This window comes from Sardina pilchardus, chromosome 4 (genome assembly GCF_963854185.1).
Source record: "Sardina pilchardus chromosome 4, fSarPil1.1, whole genome shotgun sequence".
Lineage (NCBI taxonomy): Eukaryota > Metazoa > Chordata > Actinopteri > Clupeiformes > Clupeidae > Sardina > Sardina pilchardus.
In genome coordinates this window covers 25,154,794-25,173,652 of record NC_084997.1, presented here as the reverse complement: position 1 = coordinate 25,173,652, position 18,859 = coordinate 25,154,794, and the positions used below count along the sequence as shown (strand labels likewise).

The 18,859-nt window shown below is 47.3% G+C and overlaps 4 long non-coding RNA genes across 4 annotated transcripts; all 4 read right to left on the bottom strand.

The window, feature by feature from the left end:
- Positions 1-4,051: 4,051 nt before the first annotated feature.
- LOC134078682 (uncharacterized) lies at positions 4,052-4,339 on the bottom strand. The gene is made up of 2 exons (XR_009938852.1): positions 4,277-4,339; positions 4,052-4,198 (listed from the first exon to the last, which is right to left on the bottom strand). It is a non-coding gene; the product is annotated as an uncharacterized LOC134078682 (long non-coding RNA).
- A 9,032-nt stretch (positions 4,340-13,371) lies between these two features.
- LOC134077844 (uncharacterized) lies at positions 13,372-13,927 on the bottom strand. The gene is made up of 2 exons (XR_009938770.1): positions 13,865-13,927; positions 13,372-13,786 (listed from the first exon to the last, which is right to left on the bottom strand). It is a non-coding gene; the product is annotated as an uncharacterized LOC134077844 (long non-coding RNA).
- Positions 13,928-15,049: 1,122 nt separating this feature from the next.
- LOC134077843 (uncharacterized) lies at positions 15,050-15,604 on the bottom strand. Its single transcript, XR_009938769.1, has 2 exons — positions 15,542-15,604; positions 15,050-15,463 (listed from the first exon to the last, which is right to left on the bottom strand). It is a non-coding gene; the product is annotated as an uncharacterized LOC134077843 (long non-coding RNA).
- Positions 15,605-16,726: 1,122 nt separating this feature from the next.
- LOC134078681 (uncharacterized) lies at positions 16,727-17,281 on the bottom strand. Its single transcript, XR_009938851.1, has 2 exons — positions 17,219-17,281; positions 16,727-17,140 (listed from the first exon to the last, which is right to left on the bottom strand). It is a non-coding gene; the product is annotated as an uncharacterized LOC134078681 (long non-coding RNA).
- Positions 17,282-18,859: the final 1,578 nt, after the last annotated feature.

Below are 18,859 nucleotides of genomic sequence, written 5' to 3'. Positions count from 1 at the left end.
TTTGAGAGTGGCACTCACAATTGGATTGTTGGTGAGATGCTTTTTACTGAGAGGCAGTGGAGCGCATACCAACGTGGCTAAATGTATTGGAGAACTTGCATCTTGTTCCATCAATGCCCATAGAGGCTGGCTTTCTGAGGGGGACATCCAAAATAGAATCTTGTGCACATTAGCGGCCCAGTAATAATTAATAAAATTTGGAAGACTGAGGCCTCCATCATTCTTGTGTCTTTGCAAAAACCCTTTCCTAATCCGTGGGACGGCCTTATTCCAGATAAAGGAGGATATAGCCTGATCTAGATCTTTAAAATATGATTTGGGAATAAAAACAGGTAGTGTTTGAAACAAAAACAAAAACTTGGGTAAGACAGTCAATTTGACAGAATTAATACGCCCAGCCAGAGATAAGGGTAAGGTTGACCAACGGGACAGGTCACTTTTAGTCTTATCTATCAAGGGTTTAAGATTCTTGTTATATAAATCCTTATAGTTACTTGTCACTATGATACCCAGATAAGTAAAGCTGTCGCGCACCACTCGGAATGGATATGAGCCCAGAGACATCAGCCTAGACTGTTTGTTCATGGGGAAAATCAAGCTTTTTGTCAAATTGACTCTGTAACCAGAAATTTTGCCAAAGTCTGCAATAATTTGCAACACAGCTGGAATAGAGGCGCTTGGGTTTGATAGAAAAAGGACTGAGTCATCAGCATATAATGATACCTTGTGTGTAATACCCCCTCTTACTATACCAAAGACTTCAGGTGAGCTCCTAAGAGCGGTTGCAAGTGGCTCAATAGCAATATCAAAAAGAAGAGGGGACAATGGACAACCTTGTCTGGTTCCTCTACAGATGGGGAAGTAGTCAGACAGAGTTCTATTGGTTCGGACAGCCGCCTGAGGAGCAGAATATAACACTTTAATCCAAGTCTGAAAAGCTGGGCCAAAACCAAACTTGTCAAGCACCTTATATAGATAATTGTGCTCTATGCGATCAAACGCCTTCTGCGCATCCAGAGAGACAAGTATTTCTGGAGAAGGTGATAACTCAGATGTATAGAGCAGATTGAGCATTCTTCGCACATTACTGAATAAATGTCTACCAACCACAAACCCTGTCTGATCAGTATGTATAAATTTAGGCAAGACTGACTCCAATCTAGAGGCTAATATCTTTGTAAGAATTTTATAATCACACTCTAGTAGACTTAATGGTCTATAGGATTCACATTTGGAAGGGTCTTTGTCTTTCTTAAGAAGTACAGATATTGTAGCTTGGGCCATCGTTGTGGGCAGAGTTTTATTCTCAAAACACTCACCAAACACTTCTAGTAATAAGGGTGCTAACTTCGCTGCAAATTTCTTATAAAATTCGACGGGAAAACCGTCTGGTCCTGGGGCTTTACCAGATTTCAGACGTGTGATTGCATTAAGAATTTCCTCTACAGAGATGGGTTGATCCAGAGCTAGACTATCCGTTTCCTCAATACCTTTCAGCTCTAGAGCATCCAACCACTGGGTTATTGTGCTGTCGGTAGCAGAGTCCAAAGTGTACAAGTCCTTATAAAATTGCATAAATTGGCTGTTCATTGTCCTCTGATCACAGGTGACCTTCCCATCAGGCATTGCTATTTCTCTAATTAGATTTGTAGATTCAGATTTTCTTAGCTGATGACTCAATAACTTGCCTGCACGCTCACCATGCTCGTAATGCTCACACCGGGATCGTAGATGTAAATCCTGAGCCTGACTGGCTGACATGATGCTGTATTCTGTTTGCAAAAGGAGCCTCTCCTTGAAGAGCTCAGGTGAAGGTGTACATGCATGCTGTTGATCTACCTGCTGGATTTTCTCAAGCAATTCAGTTTGGCGTGCAGATAATCTCTTATTCTCACTAGCTGTATATGAAATGATAATACCTCTAATGTACGCCTTCATAGTTTCCCATAATGTACATCTGCTTATCTCTGGAGAATCATTAGTTTGTAAAAAAAAATCAATTTGGACAGCTAGATAGTTCACAAAATGTTCATTTGAGAGTAGACGTGGGTTTAAGCGCCACACACGCTGCGGAAAGACATGATCTGGGAAGCAAAGTGCCATACTAACTGGGCTATGATCTGATATAACAATGGCTTCATAGCTAACTGAACTGAGCAGGGAAAGTAATGCATCATCCAATAGAAAGTAGTCTATCCTGGAATATGATTGGTGTACAGGAGAAAAGAAAGAAAATGCTTTAGATAGTGGGTTTTTATGTCTCCATGGATCAGTAACTCCATATGCCTGTATGAAAGAATTGACTACCTGGGCCGCCTTGCTCGTAGGCCTAGTAGTAATCCTGGAGCGATCTAGATCTGGATTCAAAACACAATTGAAGTCACCCCCCAGAATCAATCTATGTGTCTCTAGAGCTGGAAGTTGGGAGAGAACGTGTTCAAAAAAATGTGCATCATCCCAGTTGGGTGCATATATATTAGCCAATACCACTGGAATGCCATATAGCTTCCCTCTAACTAAAATAAACCTGCCATTTTTGTCAGCAATGACTTCACTCTCTACAAACTGGACACCATTACGGATTACAATGGCAACTCCACGTGACTTACTATTGAATTTAGAATGGTAGACCCAAGAATAACCTTTTCTCTGAAGTCTACAGTGGTCTTTAGGTCTTAGATGTGTTTCCTGCAGATATACTATATCTGCAGACATTTTCTTGAGATGTGCAAAAACTTTGCTGCATTTAACTGGATGATTAAGACCGCGAACGTTCCACGTGACAAGCATCGTTCGTGGACTAGCCATATTTTAAGTCATAGAATACTGAGACATAATTTATTACTAGCATAATACAAGAGATGTATATCGCAAGAGGCCTCTGCAAGGTATAATGTGCGGGGTAACAAAACCAAAACAGGAAAATTGAGAAAGATATAGAAAAATAGAGACAATGAACATAGAACGATGTTCTAACCATGCCTCTACGCGCGAGGCTACAGGAGTCCGTCTAGCACGAACTCTCATCCAATGAAATTAAAGCTTACCATGTGTCTCGCTAGAGCTGACAAAAACTATTGGAATTGTTCACTAACACAAATGCCCCATCACACTGATGAAATATGTGATTTTAAACTAAACATATAGAACTCAGGGCATGCTCTTACTAGATTTAAGTGTCATTAGATAAAGTCACATTGACCGCTTGAACGCTTAGCCTATTCAAATTAATCTACTGCATATGTAACAGGGTGGTCAGGGCAACCACCCCAAATCTGTAGCCTGACTACGCCACCCTGGGGCCTAGCGCCTCAGGGAATCTTTAGGAGCTTGGGACCTTTACCAAACAGAGCTGCACAGGTTCGTTAAAGCATATTGGAGACATGAATTCCTTAAATAAACAATTTATTGAACACAAAAGACAGACATTCAACAGAGACAGAGCTTGCCTGAGGGGGCAGGCTAATATCAAGGGTGATAAGTTTGTACCCAACACAGCAATTCTACAGTATGAAAGTGTTAGGCTGGGATTATACTTGCCGTTAGACCAAATATAAGCGTATGCGCCCGTGTGCGACCTGCTGTGTCCTGTGTACAGACTCGCTGCAGGATTACGCACCTTACTGGAGGTCTTCACCAGGGGGAGACTAGTAGCCTAATATCAGATGTGGATGTGGCCATGTGCCATTGTTTACTCTCATGATTGCCCCCAGCTTTGATGTCGATAATGCATCTTGCAGTCACTTTGTTTTGGCAATGATCGCCCCCTACTTTCTTGTCAGTATTGCATCTCGCGGACGCGTCGTGTTCGCTTGCGACGACGTGCACGACCGACGCACCAAACGACCGCAAAATACGCGAGGCAGCCATGATGCGTACACGAACGCGTTGTCTACAGCAAGTCTAAACGTGCCTTTAAGAAGTAATGCAGCTCTCCACAGCAAGCAACTCTCAGTACACACACGTGCAATTACTATAGTTCCCCAGCAGGTGACTAGGCCCCCCCCCATTAACACTCTGCCTGCTCACGAAAGAAAGACAATGGACAAAGACAATCAAACCAAAAGTAACAGACAAAATAGTAAATCAAACATCAAACAAAACTAAAGGAAGACAAGACAGCAGCCTGACCAACTGTAGCAGTCCGGAGAGCAGGAAACATCACCACTGCTGTGGTCCGGACAGGCAGGGCACCCAGCTACAGTACATAAAATGATAAACATTAACCACAATGACAAAACTAATACAAACAGAAACACTTAAAAAGATGGCATACCTGGTGGAAGGCTCTGGTGTGCTCACACACACACACACTTTCTTGCAGCAGAGCCTCCATTGCTGCTAGCCATCAGACTCTTAAATAGCCAGTTAAGCAATTAAGGTCACTGCCCCGCCCCTCGTTAACTAAGGCAGGCCAGAGGGAAGACACAGGGCCAGCAGTCAGACTCTACCCTACTACATTCTTCCCCCCCAAGATGTATCGTCGTCCCGACGATACACCGTTAAAATGAGCACATGAGGGGTTGGTAAGGGCTCACCTGGGCACATATGAAAGTCAAGCAGGTAAGTGGCAGCCAGGTTAACCCCAGTGCTGCCACTCAACCCCATGATGGGGACGAGTCTGGTCACTGGACCAGACCCCAGATACAGGGGACCCCGCGGCCAGCGCGGCTACCCAACACTCCGGTGGCATGCAGCCTGGCCAATGGGCCAGTTCTGCTACCCAGATTCAGGGGACCCAGTGTCTCAAGCACTGCTACCCAACTGGGGACCCAGTGTTTCAAACACTGCTACCCAACACACAAGGACACAGCATGGTCAGTAGGCCAATGCTGGAATGAGGAACACCAGGGGCCCCTCAGAAAACCCCGCTAATGGGACCCACCCCATGACCCAGTGATTCTCTGAGGCTGACCCCCGGCTACCTATTAAAATGGTTAAAACCATGACAAACACACACATAACCCGACATCCCCCCATAAGTCCATACATCATGCTCATCCCACTCCAACATGAACCCTGACGAAAGTGGGTAGCAGTCCTTCCATGTGTAAGGGTGCCTTAGACTGTGGACATAATTATTCTGTGCACTTTCATTTTGACTGTCAAACCCTCCCCTGTGAAGAACTACATTCAATAGCAGCCTAGGACATGGATTGGCGGTAAACCAATCAGTGGCTGAGGAAGTTGGTGTGCCGTCCAATGGGGTGTGTGGAGAGGGCGGGACTTGGAGGAGTAGCGCGAAAAAGGACAAGGATGGAAGATGGCAGCCTCCGTGGACTCGACACGTTAGCTAAGTAAGCCTGAAGAAAGTGAACTTATTTTACCGAGTTGCATATATATTTGCTAAGTTTAGTGTAAAGTAGTGTTATTGTGTCCCTGTGGTGGACGAAGAATATCTGGAGCGGTCGTGTCACAGAGAAGAATAGACTTCAATCAACTTTGCGTCGTTGCTGTTCAGAAAGTGTATGACGTCGTAGCGTGAGGAGGAATTGCCTCACTAGTTATTTTACTGTGAAGTTAAACTAGCTTTAGAGAATATCATATTAGTGTCGTCGTTCTGCTGGATCGACGTTGGACGCTTCATCCTGCCAGCTTGTACGAGAAACCAGCGCTTCTCCCTGTCATCTGTCCCTCCTCTCTCCCACCCCCGCGGCACTCTCGGTGTGGTCTGTGAGTATTCCCTGCCACATGAGACTCTCCACTCCAGTCACTGACAAGACGTGCATCCCGTGAACAATACTTTTTGTATGGAACACTTTTACGTGACCATCTAGTGGCTTGACACTGAGTGAACACTTAACGAAACAGTGACAACAGTGATCAGCAGTGAGAATACTCGTGACTTTTGTGATACTGGCGTTTTGCCTGCAAGGGTATTTACAATGTGTTACGTGCTATTGATGTTATGATGTATGGATGGGGGTTTACTGAATATAAATGCCTGTTTTGAGAGTGTTGTTAAGACCTACTGGTTATGGTGAGCTATACTTATGAAGTACGTTAGGGAGCTTGTGATTTACAATTACTACTGTCATTATTTGGGTTTTCTACTTCAAATGGGTAACTGTTTGTGTTAGGTGCTCCTCATTTTCAGTTTGATAAATTCCGGAGTAAGGCTTCATTTATGTGTAGATCTAAGGATCTAAGTATAGGACGTTTTCATTTTCAAAGAGTTCAATTGTAGTTAAAGCAATAGAGAAATAAAAGGTAACTTTTCTATACCACAACATGAGTGTGCTGGAGTGAGGTTACATTATGGCGTCCACGAACAGGATATTTACCTAATCAAAACCCCTCACTACTATTCTTAGACTTATTAGCCTTTGTTAGTGCCATTCAGAAGTAGGGTCTCAGTCATCAGGCTACAGTCATGGATGCCTTGAAGAAACAATTTGAAGAGCTGCAAGGAAAATTTGAAGAGCAGTCGAAACACATGAGGGAACAGGCACAGTTACTTGCGCAGGCAAGAAGTGACCAAAGGGATGCAATGGAAATGGCAAAGGTGGTCATTGAGCAGAAAACCCCCACTACAGTATACATACAAAGAGACAGAAAATGTCCAGACTTTAGTGGTGCACAAAAAGAAGGGGAAATGTGCATTGAGGAATGGATCACAGCTGTTAAGTCCCACTTTTCAGTATGTAAAATTCCAGATGAGGACAAAGTTGAATTAATCAGACAACATGTGAAAGGGGAGGCCAAGGTAACTGTAAAACTGAGAGTCAAAGATGATGAGACTGACATTGGAAATGTTTTCAAGATGCTAGAAGAAGTTTATGGGGATAAAGTTCCAGTGGGCATTAGGCTGAGGGAATTTTATGACCGGAAACAAGCAGCAGCTGAGCGGATACGAGCTTACGGGTACGACTTAGAGGAGAAACTTCGCCGTCTAAAGCGTCGTGATCCAAAATGCATCTCGGACACTGATGTCATGTTGAAAGAGCAGTTTGTCCTTGGCCTCAAAGATGATAACCTCAGAAGAGAAATAAAGAGACAGGCAAAAGAACAGTCAGGGCTAACATTTCAGGAGTTGATGAAAGCAGCAATTGATTGGTCAGAGGAGGAGGAGACCTCCCAAACCACACGTGACAAAAGCCATACTCGTAGCACCGTAAATAGTGTAGCCACTGAAGACACACCTTCAGCATTGACATTACAGTCTCTACATGAAGCAATCCAGAAATTAGCTGCGAGACAGGAAGAACTTTACAGCGTAGTACAGAGGCCTGAAAAGCATGTAACCGTTAGGCCTAAACAGCAAAGACCCCCACAGAGGGACGAGTTGGGACAGCTGATATGCTACAACTGTGGGGAGCCAGGACATATAAGCAGGGAATGTCGGATGGGCCAGGGGAAACGGCGCCAAGCTAATGCTATCATATCAGATGTGTCCGGGGGCGATCAAGATGGTCAGGCTGAGGGAGCTATCAAAACAGCAACCGGGGGGGCTATCAATCCAGCATCCACACTCGTGACTGAGCAGAGAGCTGCACCAATGGGTGCCTTTGGCAACTGTTTCACGGTTGATGTCAGCATAGATGGTGTTAAGACATGCTGCTTGCTTGACACAGGCTCGGAGGTTACCACGATGTCTGAGGACCATTTCAAAAAGCACTTCAGAGGAAAGGCATTGTCCCCAGCAAAATGGGTCAAGTTGACAGCGGCCAACGGGCTGGATATTCCGGTTTTGGGCTGTTTGTACACAGACGTTGAGTGTTTTGGGAAGAAACTAACCGGGAAGTGTGTGTTCGTGCTGCGAGATGACACAACCAGGGGGAAGGCGTCTAGTCAGGTACCTGGCATCTTGGGCATGAATGTCCTTTGTGACCTGCGCAGTCTTTTTAATGACATGCACGGAGTGCAGATGATGGATCGCCACAACGAGTCTTCTGGAGTGGGAAATTTGCACCGTGTGTTTGTACAGATGGCAAAGGAAGAACAGTTTGTTGGCCCCAAAGGCAAGATTGGCTATGTTAAAGTTGCCGGTCGTCAAGCTGTCGTGGTACCCCCACTAAGTGAAGTCGTTATTGAGGGCCTTTGCAGAATTCCTCCGAAAGTTCACAGCCAGGTGTTAGTTGAGGCTTCCCCAACTATCAGCATGCCTCATGGGCTGTTAGTTGCGAATGTCCTGACTCATGCGGTAAAGGGAAAGGTGTCAGTGCGTCTTCTCAATGCACGTCAAGAGCCTGTGGTGCTGCCCCCTAGGTCGAGAGTTGCAGAGCTTAGCAGGCCAGAGAAGGTGTTCCCAAAGGACATGCTTATGTTTGAGGAGGCTGAAGGGGAGCTCCATGTTAGAGCACTGGAGGGTGAGAGTGCATGTGAGAATCACCACCCTGGGAGGCTGACAGTGCCTGTCCAAGCCAATGTAATGGGGCTCACACCATCGGAAGTTTCTCAGCTCAATGAGCTGTTACAGAAGTATGGTGATGTTTTCTCAAAGGGAGAGGGAGATTATGGGTATACTACAACGGTGAAACACGAGGTTCATACAGGTGACGCCCATCCTATTAAGCAACGGCACCGGAGGATCCCACCTCATGTGTTTCAAGAGGTGAAACGGCATGTGCAAGACCTTGTTTCACGAGGCATTTTGAGAGAAAGTTGTAGCCCGTGGGCTAGTCCGGCAGTCATTGTTATGAAGCGCGATGGGTCCGTTCGATTTTGCTGTGACTATAGAAAGTTAAATAATGTAACCCATAAAGATGCATACCCTCTACCAAGAGTTGAGGAATCCCTGGATGCACTGGGACAAGCACAACTATTTTCATCATTAGATCTGACATCTGGGTATTTCCAGGTAGCTGTCGAGGAGAAAGACCAGGAAAAGACAGCAGTGACCACACCTTTTGGGCTGTTCCAGTGGACACGCATGCCTTTTGGGCTATGCAATGCCCCGGCGACATTTCAGCGCCTTATGGAGTCAGTCCTAGGTGATCTAGCATTTGATGTCCTGCTTGTGTACTTAGATGATGTCCTGGTATTCTCCAGAGATTTCAAAACTCACTTAGAAAGACTGGACTTGGTGTTCAGCAGGCTTCGTAACCACGGGTTGAAGCTGAATCCAAAGAAGTGTTTCCTGCTCAGACCTGAAGTTAAGTTCCTTGGACATGTGGTGTCTGCAGGAGGGGTTCAAGTCGACATGGAAAAAGTGAGGGTCTTAGAGGATTGGCCGACTCCCCGCTCTGTGAGAGAGGTGAGGCAGGTGGTAGGGTTCATGTCTTATTATCGGCGCTTTGTTCCCCATTTTTCGCAAGTAGCTAGACCCTTGCATGCCCTGCTGAGCAAAGTTAAGAGGGGGGATAAGGAAACTCACCAGTACTTTCAGTGGAGCAAAGAGTGTCAAATGGCTTTTGACAAACTGAGAGCTTGCCTAATGGCACCTCCTGTGCTGGCTTATCCTGACTATCATCTTCCCTTCATCGTGACAACTGATGGAAGCAGACAGGGTCTTGGGGCTGTGTTAAGTCAACGGCAAGACGGCATTGAGCGGGTTATAGCGTATGCGAGCCGGGGTCTGCGTGGTTCGGAGCGAAATGACAGGAATTACAGCGCGTTCAAATTAGAACTTCTCGCCCTGAAATGGGCTGTCACGGAAAAGTTCCGTGACTTACTAATGTACGCCAAGTTCACAGTCATCACAGATCATAACCCCCTCCGACATTTAGAGACTGCCAACCTTGGTGCCGTTGAAGAGAGGTGGGTTGCCCAGCTGGCAGAATTTAACTTCGAGGTCCACTACAAGCCAGGAAAGTCTAACCAAAATGCCGACATCTTATCCCGTCTCCCCACCACCCTTGAGCCTGAAGCAGAAGATACGGGTAAAGATTTCCTAGTCATTAAGGAGGATGAAGTGAGAGCCAGCCTGTGGCCCTCCCACAAGGATTACCTCCAGGAACCAAGGCAGGTTCAAGCAACTCAGGCCGCTGTGAGATATAGAGTAGGTAGTTACTGTTGGGAAGAGGTCCGGGACCTTCAGATGCAGGATCATGATGTTGGACCAATGCTGGAGGCAGTGAAGATGGGCAGACAACCTGGCAAGCAGCAGTTGCGAAGTCTGAACTCATCTCAGCGGAAATTGTGCAGAGACTGGGAGAGACTAAGGCTCCAACGGGGGGTGTTGGTCCGATGTTTGCAAGACCCGCGTGATGGGGAGAATGTTTGCCAACTGATTGTGCCCAGATCGCTACAACGCACAGTCTATGAGAGCCATCATGATCATGGGGGTCACTTTAGTGTTAAGGGCACCTTGGCTAAGCTGAGCCGAGGCTATTATTGGCCGTCCATGACCAAGGATGTTGAGACTTGGGTGAAACAGTGCACTAGGTGCAGTCTAGCCAAGGACGTGTTCCCAAAGGCTCAAGCCCAAATGGTGTGTAGCAATGTCACTGTCCCTTTAGAGGTACTAGCCATGGATTATACCTTGTTAGAGCAGTCAGCAGGGGGATATGAAAATGTGCTGGTCCTCACTGATATGTTCACAAGGTTTACAGTGGCAGTTGCCACAAAAGATCAGTCTGCACGCACCACCGCTGCTGCGTTAGTCAAACATTGGTTTTCCTATTATGGGTGCCCTGCCCGATTACATGCTGATCAAGGCCGGAACTTTGAGGCCAGTGTGATAAAGGAACTCTGTCGCACATATGGTATAGCAAAAAGCAGAACAACGCCCTACCACCCGCAGGGGAATTCACAATGCGAAAGATTTAACCGCACGATGCATGAGATGCTAAGAACTCTCCCGGCGAACAAAAAGAAGAACTGGAGAGAGTACTTGCCAGAATTAGTTATGGCGTACAATAGCCACATTCATTCATCTACTGGGTACTCTCCCTTTTATTTGCTATTCGGGAGAGATGCCCGTTTGCCCCGGGATGTGCTTGGGGGAATGGATCTCAGTGACAGCGATGCAGAAAATCTTGACGACTGGGTGCTGAATCACCATGAGAGACTGCGGGTGGCGGCAGACGCCGCGCGGGCTGCGACTCAAGGTGCCTCAAAGCGACGAAAGAGGTTGTATGATCGACGGGCACGTGGCGCACTCATTCGGCCTGGGGACAGAGTCCTCCTGAGGAACCACAAACCACGTGGCAGGAACAAGATTCAAGATAGATGGGAGCCGGACCCTTACCTTGTTGTGGCCCAGAGCCACCCAGACATGCCCGTGTATACTGTTAAGCCTGAGGCTGGTGGCCCTACCAAGGTGGTACATAGGGACCAAATGAAACCGTGCATATTTGAGACCCCTCTAACAAGTAGGCCCCCCCAAGAGCATAGAGCTCCCCATGAATCTGAATCCGATTCCTATGACTTAGTCTGTGTCCCCCGTAGCTGTAACCCCAAACCCACTGTCAGAGATACACACTCTCACCATAGTCCCTCAGACGACACTTCTGAAACTGATGAGGAGGTTAGGAGTAGGCAGAGTGAACAGGGTGGGATCTTAAGCGCTGACGAGCACGAGTCACATGGGGAAGTACAGTCAGATGATACAGCTGCGATAGGAATTGACAGTGACAGTGAGCAAAGGTCATTCAGACCTCAGAGGAGCACCAGAGGTCAACTCCCTGGTAGATTCAGAGATTTTCTTACAAAATAAGAGATGTTTAAGCAATATGAAGTGTTAATGTTTTGTTAATGTTCTGTTCTTATTGCTCTGTAAAAACAACAAAAAAAGTACTTGCATGGACTTTCAGAGAACGTGTAAATTGTGGAGAGGTATATGTGGCAGGGTTTGAAGGGGGGGAATGTAAGGGTGCCTTAGACTGTGGACATAATTATTCTGTGCACTTTCATTTTGACTGTCAAACCCTCCCCTGTGAAGAACTACATTCAATAGCAGCCTAGGACATGGATTGGCGGTAAACCAATCAGTGGCTGAGGAAGTTGGTGTGCCGTCCAATGGGGTGTGTGGAGAGGGCGGGACTTGGAGGAGTAGCGCGAAAAAGGACAAGGATGGAAGATGGCAGCCTCCGTGGACTCGACACGTTAGCTAAGTAAGCCTGAAGAAAGTGAACTTATTTTACCGAGTTGCATATATATTTGCTAAGTTTAGTGTAAAGTAGTGTTATTGTGTCCCTGTGGTGGACGAAGAATATCTGGAGCGGTCGTGTCACAGAGAAGAATAGACTTCAATCAACTTTGCGTCGTTGCTGTTCAGAAAGTGTATGACGTCGTAGCGTGAGGAGGAATTGCCTCACTAGTTATTTTACTGTGAAGTTAAACTAGCTTTAGAGAATATCATATTAGTGTCGTCGTTCTGCTGGATCGACGTTGGACGCTTCATCCTGCCAGCTTGTACGAGAAACCAGCGCTTCTCCCTGTCATCTGTCCCTCCTCTCTCCCACCCCCGCGGCACTCTCGGTGTGGTCTGTGAGTATTCCCTGCCACATGAGACTCTCCACTCCAGTCACTGACAAGACGTGCATCCCGTGAACAATACTTTTTGTATGGAACACTTTTACGTGACCATCTAGTGGCTTGACACTGAGTGAACACTTAACGAAACAGTGACAACAGTGATCAGCAGTGAGAATACTCGTGACTTTTGTGATACTGGCGTTTTGCCTGCAAGGGTATTTACAATGTGTTACGTGCTATTGATGTTATGATGTATGGATGGGGGTTTACTGAATATAAATGCCTGTTTTGAGAGTGTTGTTAAGACCTACTGGTTATGGTGAGCTATACTTATGAAGTACGTTAGGGAGCTTGTGATTTACAATTACTACTGTCATTATTTGGGTTTTCTACTTCAAATGGGTAACTGTTTGTGTTAGGTGCTCCTCATTTTCAGTTTGATAAATTCCGGAGTAAGGCTTCATTTATGTGTAGATCTAAGGATCTAAGTATAGGACGTTTTCATTTTCAAAGAGTTCAATTGTAGTTAAAGCAATAGAGAAATAAAAGGTAACTTTTCTATACCACAACATGAGTGTGCTGGAGTGAGGTTACACATGGGTTGATCCCGACCAACCTGCGGAGGCGCCATCCGCTGGGCTGGTCAAAAGGAGGCACAGAGGACTTCACCACGGTGAGGGTGGGCACTTGGGGATGTTGGAGGCTGGACTTCAGAGGGTTCCTGGTGCTTGATCTTCTGGTCAGCTGCTGTCTTGTCTTGGAATTAAGGAAAACAAAGAAAACAAGCACAACAAGAATCTAACAAAACAAAACAAAAACAGGAATTCATGTCTCTTTGCTTGCTGCCGACTTACGCCAGAATGTAACAGGGTGGTCAGGGCAACCACCCCAAATCTGTAGCCTGACTACGCCACCCTGGGGCCTAGCGCCTCAGGGAATCTTTAGGAGCTTGGGACCTTTACCAAACAGAGCTGCACAGGTTCTTTAAAGCATATTGGAGACATGAATTCCTTAAATAAACAATTTATTGAACACAAAAGACAGACATTCAACAGAGACAGACAGAGCTTGCCTGAGGGGGCAGGCTAATATCAAGGGTGATAAGTTTGTACCCAACACAGCAATTCTACAGTATGAAAGTGTTAAGAAGTAATGCAGCTCTCCACAGCAAGCAACTCTCAGTACACACACGTGCAATTACTATAGTTCCCCAGCAGGTGACTAGGCCCCCCCCCCATTAACACTCTGCCTGCTCACGAAAGAAAGACAATGGACAAAGACAATCAAACCAAAAGTAACAGACAAAATAGTAAATCAAACATCAAACAAAACTAAAGGAAGACAAGACAGCAGCCTGACCAACTGTAGCAGTCCGGAGAGCAGGAAACATCACCACTGCTGTGGTCCGGACAGGCAGGGCACCCAGCTACAGTACATAAAATGATAAACATTAACCACAATGACAAAACTAATACAAACAGAAACACTTAAAAAGATGGCATACCTGGTGGAAGGCTCTGGTGTGCTCACACACACACACACTTTCTTGCAGCAGAGCCTCCATTGCTGCTAGCCATCAGACTCTTAAATAGCCAGTTAAGCAATTAAGGTCACTGCCCCGCCCCTCGTTAACTAAGGCAGGCCAGAGGGAAGACACAGGGCCAGCAGTCAGACTCTACCCTACTACATTCTTCCCCCCCAAGATGTATCGTCGTCCCGACGATACACCGTTAAAATGAGCACATGAGGGGTTGGTAAGGGCTCACCTGGGCACATATGAAAGTCAAGCAGGTAAGTGGCAGCCAGGTTAACCCCAGTGCTGCCACTCAACCCCATGATGGGGACGAGTCTGGTCACTGGACCAGACCCCAGATACAGGGGACCCCGCGGCCAGCGCGGCTACCCAACACTCCGGTGGCATGCAGCCTGGCCAATGGGCCAGTTCTGCTACCCAGATTCAGGGGACCCAGTGTCTCAAGCACTGCTACCCAACTGGGGACCCAGTGTTTCAAACACTGCTACCCAACACACAAGGACACAGCATGGTCAGTAGGCCAATGCTGGAATGAGGAACACCAGGGGCCCCTCAGAAAACCCCGCTAATGGGACCCACCCCATGACCCAGTGATTCTCTGAGGCTGACCCCCGGCTACCTATTAAAATGGTTAAAACCATGACAAACACACACATAACCCGACATCCCCCCATAAGTCCATACATCATGCTCATCCCACTCCAACATGAACCCTGACGAAAGTGGGTAGCAGTCCTTCCATGGGTTGATCCCGACCAACCTGCGGAGGCGCCATCCGCTGGGCTGGTCAAAAGGAGGCACAGAGGACTTCACCACGGTGAGGGTGGGCACTTGGGGATGTTGGAGGCTGGACTTCAGAGGGTTCCTGGTGCTTGATCTTCTGGTCAGCTGCTGTCTTGTCTTGGAATTAAGGAAAACAAAGAAAACAAGCACAACAAGAATCTAACAAAACAAAACAAAAACAGGAATTCATGTCTCTTTGCTTGCTGCCGACTTACGCCAGAATGTAACAGGGTGGTCAGGGCAACCACCCCAAATCTGTAGCCTGACTACGCCACCCTGGGGCCTAGCGCCTCAGGGAATCTTTAGGAGCTTGGGACCTTTACCAAACAGAGCTGCACAGGTTCTTTAAAGCATATTGGAGACATGAATTCCTTAAATAAACAATTTATTGAACACAAAAGACAGACATTCAACAGAGACAGACAGAGCTTGCCTGAGGGGGCAGGCTAATATCAAGGGTGATAAGTTTGTACCCAACACAGCAATTCTACAGTATGAAAGTGTTAAGAAGTAATGCAGCTCTCCACAGCAAGCAACTCTCAGTACACACACGTGCAATTACTATAGTTCCCCAGCAGGTGACTAGGCCCCCCCCCATTAACACTCTGCCTGCTCACGAAAGAAAGACAATGGACAAAGACAATCAAACCAAAAGTAACAGACAAAATAGTAAATCAAACATCAAACAAAACTAAAGGAAGACAAGACAGCAGCCTGACCAACTGTAGCAGTCCGGAGAGCAGGAAACATCACCACTGCTGTGGTCCGGACAGGCAGGGCACCCAGCTACAGTACATAAAATGATAAACATTAACCACAATGACAAAACTAATACAAACAGAAACACTTAAAAAGATGGCATACCTGGTGGAAGGCTCTGGTGTGCTCACACACACACACACTTTCTTGCAGCAGAGCCTCCATTGCTGCTAGCCATCAGACTCTTAAATAGCCAGTTAAGCAATTAAGGTCACTGCCCCGCCCCTCGTTAACTAAGGCAGGCCAGAGGGAAGACACAGGGCCAGCAGTCAGACTCTACCCTACTACATTCTTCCCCCCCAAGATGTATCGTCGTCCCGACGATACACCGTTAAAATGAGCACATGAGGGGTTGGTAAGGGCTCACCTGGGCACATATGAAAGTCAAGCAGGTAAGTGGCAGCCAGGTTAACCCCAGTGCTGCCACTCAACCCCATGATGGGGACGAGTCTGGTCACTGGACCAGACCCCAGATACAGGGGACCCCGCGGCCAGCGCGGCTACCCAACACTCCGGTGGCATGCAGCCTGGCCAATGGGCCAGTTCTGCTACCCAGATTCAGGGGACCCAGTGTCTCAAGCACTGCTACCCAACTGGGGACCCAGTGTTTCAAACACTGCTACCCAACACACAAGGACACAGCATGGTCAGTAGGCCAATGCTGGAATGAGGAACACCAGGGGCCCCTCAGAAAACCCCGCTAATGGGACCCACCCCATGACCCAGTGATTCTCTGAGGCTGACCCCCGGCTACCTATTAAAATGGTTAAAACCATGACAAACACACACATAACCCGACATCCCCCCATAAGTCCATACATCATGCTCATCCCACTCCAACATGAACCCTGACGAAAGTGGGAAGCAGTCCTTCCATGGGGTGATCCCGACCAACCTGCGGAGGCGCCATCCGCTGGGCTGGTCAAAAGGAGGCACAGAGGACTTCACCACGGTGAGGGTGGGCACTTGGGGATGTTGGAGGCTGGACTTCAGAGGGTTCCTGGTGCTTGATCTTCTGGTCAGCTGCTGTCTTGTCTTGGAATTAAGGAAAACAAAGAAAACAAGCACAACAAGAATCTAACAAAACAAAACAAAAACAGGAATTCATGTCTCTTTGCTTGCTGCCGACTTACGCCAGAATGTAACAGGGTGGTCAGGGCAACCACCCCAAATCTGTAGCCTGACTACGCCACCCTGGGGCCTAGCGCCTCAGGGAATCTTTAGGAGCTTGGGACCTTTACCAAACAGAGCTGCACAGGTTCTTTAAAGCATATTGGAGACATGAATTCCTTAAATAAACAATTTATTGAACACAAAAGACAGACATTCAACAGAGACAGACAGAGCTTGCCTGAGGGGGCAGGCTAATATCAAGGGTGATAAGTTTGTACCCAACACAGCAATTCTACAGTATGAAAGTGTTAAGAAGTAATGCAGCTCTCCACAGCAAGCAACTCTCAGTACACACACGTGCAATTACTATAGTTCCCCAGCAGGTGACTAGCCCCCCCCCCATTAACACTCTGCCTGCTCACGAAAGAAAGACAATGGACAAAGACAATCAAACCAAAAGTAACAGACAAAATAGTAAATCAAACATCAAACAAAACTAAAGGAAGACAAGACAGCAGCCTGACCAACTGTAGCAGTCCGGAGAGCAGGAAACATCACCACTGCTGTGGTCCGGACAGGCAGGGCACCCAGCTACAGTACATAAAATGATAAACATTAACCACAATGACAAAACTAATACAAACAGAAACACTTAAAAAGATGGCATACCTGGTGGAAGGCTCTGGTGTGCTCACACACACACACACTTTCTTGCAGCAGAGCCTCCATTGCTGCTAGCCATCAGACTCTTAAATAGCCAGTTAAGCAATTAAGGTCACTGCCCCGCCCCTCGTTAACTAAGGCAGGCCAGAGGGAAGACACAGGGCCAGCAGTCAGACTCTACCCTACTACATTCTTCCCCCCCAAGATGTATCGTCGTCCCGACGATACACCGTTAAAATGAGCACATGAGGGGTTGGTAAGGGCTCACCTGGGCACATATGAAAGTCAAGCAGGTAAGTGGCAGCCAGGTTAACCCCAGTGCTGCCACTCAACCCCATGATGGGGACGAGTCTGGTCACTGGACCAGACCCCAGATACAGGGGACCCCGCGGCCAGCGCGGCTACCCAACACTCCGGTGGCATGCAGCCTGGCCAATGGGCCAGTTCTGCTACCCAGATTCAGGGGACCCAGTGTCTCAAGCACTGCTACCCAACTGGGGACCCAGTGTTTCAAACACTGCTACCCAACACACAAGGACACAGCATGGTCAGTAGGCCAATGCTGGAATGAGGAACACCAGGGGCCCCTCAGAAAACCCCGCTAATGGGACCCACCCCATGACCCAGTGATTCTCTGAGGCTGACCCCCGGCTACCTATTAAAATGGTTAAAACCATGACAAACACACACATAACCCGACATCCCCCCATAAGTCCATACATCATGCTCATCCCACTCCAACATGAACCCTGACGAAAGTGGGTAGCAGTCCTTCCATGGGGTGATCCCGACCAACCTGCGGAGGCGCCATCCGCTGGGCTGGTCAAAAGGAGGCACAGAGGACTTCACCACGGTGAGGGTGGGCACTTGGGGATGTTGGAGGCTGGACTTCAGAGGGTTCCTGGTGCTTGATCTTCTGGTCAGCTGCTGTCTTGTCTTGGAATTAAGGAAAACAAAGAAAACAAGCACAACAAGAATCTAACAAAACAAAACAAAAACAGGAATTCATGTCTCTTTGCTTGCTGCCGACTTACGCCAGAATGTAACAGGGTGGTCAGGGCAACCACCCCAAATCTGTAGCCTGACTACGCCACCCTGGGGCCTAGCGCCTCAGGGAATCTTTAGGAGCTTGGGACCTTTACCAAACAGAGCTGCACAGGTTCTTTAAAGCATATTGGAGACATGAATTCCTTAAATAAACAATTTATTGAACACAAAAGACAGACATTCAACAGAGACAGACAGAGCTTGCCTGAGGGGGCAGGCTAATATCAAGGGTGATAAGTTTGTACCCAACACAGCAATTCTACAGTATGAAAGTGTTAAGAAGTAATGCAGCTCTCCACAGCAAGCAACTCTCAGTACACACACGTGCAATTACTATAGTTCCCTAGCCTGGCACGCCCTCCCAGTGACGCAACGCCTTCAGGCTTTTGCTGCTGGTCTGGTCAACTGCTCATTGAGAAGGATTTCTGAGTTCCCGAAATCTGCGGAACTGCCCCCTTTGGTCGAGAACCAATCAACTTTGAGCAGCTCCAACGGCTCTGGGTAGAGGCGTGTTCAAGGCAGCGGAAAGAGTGTTGTTATTGGTTTAAACTCGGCAATCCGCTTTCTGACATCTACCAGTAGCAAACCGAGGCACTTAAA